Here is a 10072-nt window from a genome sequence, read left to right on the forward strand (position 1 = left end):
GCATCCGTGGCTAACAAAGGAAATCAAGGACAGTATTAAAACAAAAGATGAAGCATACAGATTAGCCAGAAAAAGTAGCATACCAGAGGACTGGGAGAAATTCAGAGTCCAGCAGAGGAGGACAAAGGGCTTAATTAGGAAAGGGAAAATAGATTACGAGGGAAAACTGGCAAGGAACATAAAAACTGACTGCAAAAGCTTTTATAGATATGTGAAGAGAAAAAGATTAGTTAAGACAAATGTAGGTCCCTTGAAGTCGGAAACAGGTGAATTGATCATAGGGAACAAGGAGATGGCAGACCAATTGAACAAATACTTTGGTTCTGTCTTCACTAAGGAAGACATAAACAGTCTGCCGGAAATAGCAGGGGACCGGGGTCTAATGAGATGGAGGAACTGAGGGAAATCCAGGTTAGTCGGGAAGTGGTGTTAGGTAAATTAAATGGATTAAAGGCAGATAAATCCCCAGGGCCAGATAGGCTGCATCCCAGAGTGCTTAAAGAAGTAGCCTCAGAAATACTGGATGCATTAGTGATAATTTTTCAAAATTCTTTAGATTCTGGAGTTGTTCCTGAGGACTGGAGGGTAGCTAATGTAACCCCACTTTTTAAAAAGGGAGGGAGAGAGAAAACGGGGAATTATAGACCAGTTAGCGTAACATCGGTAGTGGGGAAAATGCTAGAGGCAGTTATTAAAGATGTGATAGCATCACATTTGGAAAGTGGTGAAATCATCAGACAAAGTCAGCATGGATTTACAAAAGGCAAATCATGTCTGACGAATCTTATAGAATTTTTCGAGGATGTAACTAGTAGGGCGGATAAGGGAGAACCAGTCGATGTGTTGTATCTGGACTTTCAGAAGGCCTTTGACAAGGTCCCACATAGGAGATTGGTGTACAAACTTAAAGCACACGGTATTGAGGGTTCAGTGTTGAGGTGGATAGAAAATTGGTTGGCGGACAGGAAGCAAAGAGTAGGAATAAACGGGTCCTATTCGGAATGGCAGGCAGTGACTAATGGGGTACCGCAAGGCTCAGTGCTGGGACCCTAGTTATTTACAGTGTATATTAATGATTTGGACGAGGGAATTGAATGCAACATCTCTAAGTTTGCGGATGACACGAAGCTGGGTGGCAGTGTTAGCTGCGATGAGGATGCTAGGAGGCTGCAGAGTGACTTGGATAGATTAGGCGAATGGGCAAATGCATGGCAGATGCAATATAATGTGGATAAATGCGAGGTTATCCACTTTGGCGGCAAGAACAGGAAAGCAGTATTACCTGAATGGTGACCGATTGGGAGAAGGGGAGATGCAACGTGACCTGGGTGTCATGGTGCACCAGTCATTGAAAGCAAGCGTGCAGGTGCAGCAGGCAGTGAAGAAAGCGAATGGTATGTTGGCATTCATAGCAAGGGGATTTGAGTATAGGAGCAGGGAGGTTCTACTGCAGTTCTACAGGGCATTGGTGAGACCACACCTGGAGTATTGTGTGCAGTTTTGGTCTCCTAATCTGAGGAAAGACGTTCTTGCCTTAGAGGGAGTACAGAGAAGGTTCACCAGATTGATCCCTGGGATGGCGGGACTTTCATATGAAGAAAGACTGGATAGACTAGGCTTGTACTCGCTGGAATTTAGAAGACTGAGGGGGGATCTTATAGAAACATATAAAATTCTTAAGGGGTTGGAGAGGCTAGATGCGGGAAGATTGTTCCTGATGTTGGGGGAGTCCAGAACCAGGGGTCACAGTTTAAGGATAAGGGGGAAGTCTTTTAGGACCGAGATGAGAAAACATTTCTTCACACAGAGAGTGGTGAGTCTGTGGAATTCTCTGCCACAGAAGGTAGTTGAGGCCAGTTCTTTGGCTATATTTAAGAGGGAGTTAGATGTGGCCCTTGTGGCTAAAGGGATCAGGGGGTATGGAGAGAAGGCAGGTACAGGTTACTGATCTGGATGATCAGCCATTATCATATTGAATGGCGGTGCAGGCTCGAAGGGCCGAATGGCCTACGCCTGCACCTATTTTCTATGTTACCTGCATTTGGCCCATTTTCCTCCAAACCTGTCCGACCCATGAAACTGCCTAACTGTTGCGATAGTCCCTGCCTCAATGACCTCCTCTGGCAGCTTGTTCCATACCCCCCTGAAACCTCCATCCACAAAAAAATAACTTCCAATTGATACGTGATTTGACATAATAACATTATAAAAGTTCCATTTCATGCTATGTTTTGTTCATGAATGGGACCATCCATTTCGTTCTTGCACCTGCCAAGTTCCTGCTGCTCTTTCTGTGAATCCGACACTGCAGTAGTATGCTTCAAGTATCAACTCTTTAACGGCAATTACACTTTCATACCAACTGGTTCTTTTCAAAGCTCTGTTTAAAATTGAAAAATATATATATTGGTTATGCTGGAGCTCTCAAGTTCAGTAGCATAAATAAACTAGGAGATCTACTTTATCCACGGGATAAAAACATATCTTTCAAGCACAGTCACAGAGTCATACAGCACGGAAACAGGCCCTTCGGCCCAACCCATCCTTGCCGACCAACATGCCCCATCTACGCTAGTCCCACCTGCCCGCGTTGGGCCTATATCCCTCGGAACCTTTTCAATGCATCCACCTATCCAAATATTTCGGGAGAGAAGGAACGGGTGACATTTCGGGTCGAGACCCTTCGTCTGAAGAATCGAGGCAGGTACAATAACAACATAACCAAGATAACTCAATTGGCAACACATATACTAAATTTAGAACGATACAGAAAAGGGTCTCGACCCGAAACGTCACCCATTCCTTCTCTCCTGAGATGCTGCCTGACCCGCTGAGTTACTCCAGCATTTTGTTTCTAACTTCGATTTAAACCGGCATCTGCAGTTTTTTTTCCTCCCTATCCAAATATAATTAGAGGGATAGAAAGGGAAGCACAGGATTGTCACAGTATCTGTCATTTCTAATTTTCTGAGAAAATCTTCGTGAACATTTTATTCATTAGTCAGCTGTGGACAAAATGATCAAAATCTGTCTGAATAAAAATGATTGCTATAAAGGTCTCTAATTTACCTCAGTAATTTGTGTGTAAATTTCATCACCACCGTTTGATTTATAATTCACTTTCTGTAATAATATCTATTATTCCTTAGATCAGTCCACATAAATTATATTTTCACCAATACTCCACTGAAATCACTACAATTTAATGTAATTGCCTTTAATTAAAATTGTGGCACATTATATTTTTCTTCTTTGTCCGGGCATTTCAATTCTACCTAAATCTACTGTTTAGCGATACAGCAGGGAAACAGGCCCTTCGGCCCACCGAGTCCATGCTGATCGATCACCTGTTCACACTCGTTCTATGCTATCCCTCTTTCCCATCCACTACTGACACACTAGAGGCAATTAACAGAGGGCAGATTAACCCACAAACCCGCACGTCTCTGGAAACTGGAGCACCCGGAGAAAACCCACGTGGTCACAAGGAGAACGTGCAAACTCCACATTACATTACATTGCGGTATGTTATCTTATGTTCCCAGTTATTGCCTTGAAACTCCAGTGGTGTGCTAAGGACATATTTTTCTTATTATTGAAACCCCTGGGATACAAGTGGCTTTGTTTCCACTCTAGGGCTGTGGATGCTGAAGTACTTGATGAGGTTGGGGTTGGAGGTGTCTAATGACCCAGGTGGTAGGTAGTTTGGGAAATGGTGCAATCTTTAGAATTTAGACTTTAGGGATATAGTGTGAAAACAGACACTTCTGCCCACTGAGTCCGTGCCGACCAGCGATCACCTCGTACACTAGCACTATCCTACACACTGGGGACAATTTACAATTTAACAAAGAAGCCAATTAACCTACAAACCCGTACGTCTTTGGAGTGTGGGAGGTAACTGGAGATCCCGGAGAAAACCCACGTGGTCATGGGGAGAATGTGCAAATCCGTACAGGCAGCACCCGTAGTCAGGATCAAGCCCGGGTCTTTGGCGCTGTGAGGCAGCAACTCTGCACTCGTGCTGCCCTCGATCCTACCACCATTTACGATGGGCTTCTATGTTCTCCTGATGACTGGACTCCAAGTTGTTCAACTGAACACACACTGCGTGTGGCACCTACGCCCACTCTTATCTTCTGAAAAACGTCCGCATTATTCAAAGAGACGTGGAATCTAACTCCTAAGCAATTCGCACACAAATTGAGTTCATGGCTTGGCTTCAAGGGTTTCCATTTGAACCAGAATCCAGAACATGTCGTAACTACATTGTTTCCCACTGTGTGTTGGGGAGAGGGTCAGGGGTTAAAGAGTTCTCTATCAGGCGGCAGTGTGGCGCACCTGATAGAACATCAGCCTGCTGTGAGATAAATCTGAATACTGACACCACTGATGAAAAGGGACTTGGGAATGCTGGTTCAGGATTCCCACAAAGTTAATCTGCAAGTTAAATCGGTAGTAAAGAAAGCAAACGCAATGCTTTAGGGGATTGGACACATTAGAGGCAGGAAACATGTTCCCAATGTTGGGGGAGTCCAGAACAAGGGGCCACAGTTTAAGAATAAGGGGTAGGCCATTTAGAACGGAGATGAGGAAGAACTTTTTCAGTCAGAGAGTGGTGAAGGTATGGAATTCTCTGCCTCAGAAGGCAGTGGAGGCCAGTTCATTGGATGCTTTCAAGAGAGAGCTGGATAGAGCTCTTAAGGATAGCGGAGTGAGGGGGTACGGGGAGAAGGCAGGAACGGGGTACTGATTGAGAGTGATCAGCCATGATCGCATTGAATGGCGGTGCTGGCTCGAAGGGCTGAATGGCCTACTCCTGTACCTATTGTCTATTGTCTATTGTCTATTATTTCGTGAGCACTTTTGGGCACCATACCCGAGGAAGGATGTGCTGGCTCTGGAGAGGGACCAGAGGAGGTTTATCAGAATGACCCCAGGAATGAGTGGGTTAACCTTTGATGAGCGTTTGTCGGCACTGGGCCTGTACTCGCTGGAGTTTAGAAGAATGAGGGGAGACCTCATTGAAACGTACAGAATAGTGAAAGAGTGGATGTGGAGAGGATGTTTGCACGAAAATTCGGAGAGACTCCAGCAGGAGGAGATAGAGTGCAGGTCATATTCAGAGGCAGACACAAAATGCTGAAGTAACTCAGCGGGACAGGCAGCATCTCTGGAGAGAAGGAATGGGTGACGTTTCTGGTCGAGACCCTTCTTCAGACCCGGGTCATATTCAGACCCAGGCTGAAACTTGGGCAACAGAACTGAAGCAATGTTGGAGTCACTTGAGGGGTAACTTTTTCACAAAGCATGGTGGGTGTATGGAACAAGCTGCCAGAGGAGGTAGTTGAGGCTGGGACTACTATCCCAACTTTTAAGAAAGGTGACGTTTCTCGGAGTAACTCAGCGGGTCAGGCAGCATCTCTGGAGAACATGGATAACTGACGTTTCACAGAGTGCTGGAGTAACCTATCCATGTTCTCCAGAGATGCTGCCTGACCCGCTGAGGTGATGGAGGTATGCATGTTATGTCTCTGCAGGGTGCTTATGACGCATGCTGAGAAGCTTAACAAGTAGGTATGCAGCAAGTACCACTTATACAAGTATGTAAACATTCCTCCCCTTCAACTTCAGTCATGTTCTAGACTGCTTACCAGGTGAACAACTCCGGGTTACAGCCCTCACAAGGAAACAAGCTACTGCGGACGCCTGCCTTCCCCGAAGGTAATTAATTGTCTTTTCTGTAAAAAGATAAATATTCTTTGAGTGAGCAGAAGTTTGGCGTCGCCTTTTGTTTTCAGCTGCAACACAGTTTCATGGGGCCGCTGACAATTACTTTGGTATAAAGTACTCACGGGAATTTTGCGAGAAGGTCGGAGGCCGATCATGAGCGTGTGAGCAGGACTTGCCAATCCAGTTCCTCTTCTTCTGATCCTGCCCTGCAGCTTCTCAACAATGTCCATTATTTCCCTCCGTGCCGAAGAAAAGGCAACGTGGATCAAACGTGGTTATACCTACTAAGATATTCAAAAGAAATTGATTTGTAACCTTTAATTTATTTTAATTGCCATCTGGGCATTAAGAGTCAGTATTTTTTTTAAAATTCAGCCTTATTCCTCGTTCTCTTTGACACTTTTCACCTACTTTTTAAACCATCTTCTCAGCTATCCCGTGAAGTTGTGTTGCCCGATCCAATGAAGTAACTGCCCTCCACCTACCTCTCCCTCAGGCTATTGGTGAGTTGCTGCCTCTTCTCAGTCAAGCGCGTTGGGTGAAGGATGACAGCCAAAGAAGACAACCTGGAACCATTTCAACTAATGAGTAAATTATCCATGCACGTGGAATTGGAAGGACACTGCTTTCATTCAATGCAATCTCTACGTTATGCAGTTGATAGCTTGTACCTGTTCACCAGATCTTTGTTCAGTTTTACCACACCTCCTATGACGCAATGCTTTCTGATCCCGTAACATTATTTATGGTGAGTGTTCGATTTAGGGTTACCATTCCGCTTTTGATCTAATTTATTTCTTTGTGTTTTTATCTTTGCTAATTATATATCTGGTGCATTCCCAGTTACAGAGCATGAAATTCCTCTCTGCATTTCAGTTTAGTTTAGTCGCATAGTGTAGAGTTTAGTTTACCAAAGTTTAGCATAGTTAGCGTAGTGTTGTGCAGTTTAGTGTGGTTTAGAGTGATTTAGTTTAGTGTAGTGTAGTATAGTGGTGGTGTAGTGCAGTGCAGTGTAGTGTAGTGAGCGTAGTGTTGTGCAGTGGTGTAGTGTAGTGCGTGTAGTGTAGTGTTGTGCAGTGTAGTGTAGTGTTGTGTAGTGGAGTAGTGTAGTGCAGTGCAGTGTAGTGTTGTACAGTGTAGTACAGTGTAGTGCAGTGCAGTATAAATGTAATTGTAAATGTCCCCGGTGTGGGCCGAATAAAGGAATATATTATTATAGTGTTGTGTAGTTTAGTGTGGTTTAGTGTAGTTTAATGCAGTTTACTTTAGATCAGTGTAGTTTAGTTTAGTATAGTTTAGTGTAATTTAGTATGTTCCGTTTTGTTTAGTTTAGCTTAGTTTAAAGATTTGATATTAGAGATTTTGTATTTCAACTATATATTTTTTTAACAGCTAGGACTAATCTCTATTTATGCCGGGTTATGACTTGGATTGATTATTATTTAAAATCCTATTCCCATGAATATTTAGAGCCAATGACTGCTGTGCTTTACATAATGCCTGTCTACTGCTAACTTACTGTGTCATAGGTTATTACACTGGGAGGGACCTAAACTCATGGTGATGAGTAATAAACCTCCCACAAACTATGGTGCAAGTCATAGCAACATGTTTTTCATATGAGTCACAATGAACTGCATATTGACTGTAATGTAAGTGTTTAGATAGAAACATAGAAGATAGGTGCAGGAGTAGACCGTTCGGTCCTTCGAGCCAGCACCGCCATTCAATGTGATCATGGCTGATCATCCAAAATCAGTAGCCTGTTCCTGCTTTCTCCCCATATCCCTTGATTCCATTAGCCCCAAGAGGCCCCAAATCTAACTCTCTCTTTGAAACATCCAGAATTGGCCTCCACTGCCTTCTGTGGCAGAGAATTCCACAGATTCACAACTCTCTGGGTGAAAAGGTTTTCCCCATCTCAGTCCTGAATGGCCTGCCCCTTATTTTCTTTCTTTCTATCATTTTATTTCGTACATGTTAAAAGACATAAATTAAAAAACCAAAATAAACAAAGAAATACAATGAATTTCATCCATTACTTAACGTCTTTACATGTGCGAAAAGGAGTAGGAAGAAGTGTGAACTTATTTAATCCTACCCCCATTCCCTAATCAATATTTATCAAGTATTATCTATAATAACTAATACCTAAAATACATATATAACTACATATATACTCACTCACCCCTACACTCATATGAATATACCTATTTACACAATAATGTCTATATTAACTACATCTGATATATATACATACATTAGGCCAATCATATATATACATATACCCGACCATTTACATACAAAATATAAATACAAATATAGTCACCCACCTGTATAATAAGTCAGATATTAATACAAAAATACTCATACACCCTTATATGTTCATATAGATATACTTATTTAAATAATGATGTGTTATTATATGTAGACCCCTGGTGACTGTTAATCCCCCTCCTCACTGTACCTAGAAAAAATCATGTGTTTATATTTGTTTTTAAACTGGATGATGTTTGAACATTGTTTTAATTCCGCTTTCATTCTGTTCCATAGCTTTACTCCACTGATTGATATAGAAAATCTTTTCATTGTTGTTCGAGTATTGCGAATCTTGAAATTTAATGTTCCCCTTAAATTATACCCCCCCCCCCCTCTCTTTCATAAAACATTTCCTGTAAGTTATTTGGTAGCAAATTGTTTCTCACTTTGTACATGAATTGAGCTGTTTGATATTCCACAATGTCATAAAATTTGATTATTTTAGACTTTATAAATAATGAGTTGGTGTGTTCGCAAAACCCGACATTATGAATTATTCTAATGGCTCTTTTTTGCAGTATGAATAGTGGTTGTAGTGAACTTATATATGTACTTCCCCACACCTCTATACAGTAACTTAAATAAGGTGAAACTAGTGAACAGAACAGAATGCGAAGTGATTTGTTATTTAGGAAATGTTTTGCTTTGGCCAGAACTGAAATGCTTCTAGATACTTTACTGTGGATATGTTTAATGTGAGATTTCCAGCAATTTTTTTCATCTATTATCACCCCAAGGAATTTAGTTTCATTTACTCTTTCTATGTTAACACCCTCTATCTGTACCTGTGCTTGATTGTTTATTTTACTGTTCCCAAATATCATAATTTTTGTTTTGCTCAAGTTTAGTGATAATTTGTTAATTTCAAACCATTTTTTAATTTTGCAAAATTCTGAGGTGATACTGTCCAAACGTTGCTGTAAATTTTCACCAGAACCAAGAATGTTAGTGTCATCAGCAAATAGGATGAATTTCAATATTTTTGATAATTTACACATATCATTGATGTAGATGATGAAGAGTTTAGGACCCAACACTGACCCCTGGGGGACTCCACACACAATGTCCAAACATCCAGACTGATATTCTCCCATCTTCACGAATTGTTTCCTGTTCTTTAAATAACTTCTAACCCACTCTAAAGCCAACTCCCTAATCCCATATAGTTCCAATTTATTGATTAATATTTCATGATTTATTGTATCTAATGCTTTTTTTAGATCAATTAATACCCCAACAGCATATTTCTTTTTATCTATAGAATTTGTGATTTGTTCAATGAGTTCAGTTAAAGCTAGTGATGTTGACCGGTTACTTCTGAATCCATATTGACTATTAAAGAGTAAATTGTGCTTATCTATTGACGAAAAGTTTTTCCAGAATTTTAGAGAACTGGGAGAAGAGAAACAGATCTGTAATTTGTGAAGTGGTGTTTATCTCCAGTTTTATACAGTGGAATAACTTTAGCTATTTTCATATTATTGGGAAATTGACCGGTTTGTAATGATAAGTTAAAAATGTGTGTTAGTGGTTTAGAAATCCCATCAATTACCTTTTTTTACTATTTTCATATCTGTCTCATTATAATCAGTGGATGTTTTATTTTTGCATTTATTAACAATATCTACAATCTCCATTTCTTCTACCGGTTTAAGAAACATTGTACTTGGATTCGTTTCTATAAGATTATCATTAGATGTCACCGGATCTGGAACTTTTTCTGCTAAATTAGGTCCAACACTTACAAAAAAATTATTAAATTTATTAACCACGTCATCCATGTTATTTAGTCTTATCATTTTCTGTAAAATACTGCGGGTAATTAATCTGTCTAGAGTTATTTCTAATTATGCTGTTTAATATATTCCATATACCCTTAATGTTGTGTTTATTGTTTTCTAATAGTTTAATATAATATTCTTTCTTACAATTTCTCATGATATTAGTTAACTTGTTTTTATATTTCTTATATTTATTTTCTGCTTCTATAGTTCTATGTTTAATGAATTCTCTGTATAGT

The sequence above is a fragment of the Rhinoraja longicauda genome, chromosome 18 (assembly GCF_053455715.1).
Source record: "Rhinoraja longicauda isolate Sanriku21f chromosome 18, sRhiLon1.1, whole genome shotgun sequence".
NCBI classification, from domain to species: domain Eukaryota; kingdom Metazoa; phylum Chordata; class Chondrichthyes; order Rajiformes; family Arhynchobatidae; genus Rhinoraja; species Rhinoraja longicauda.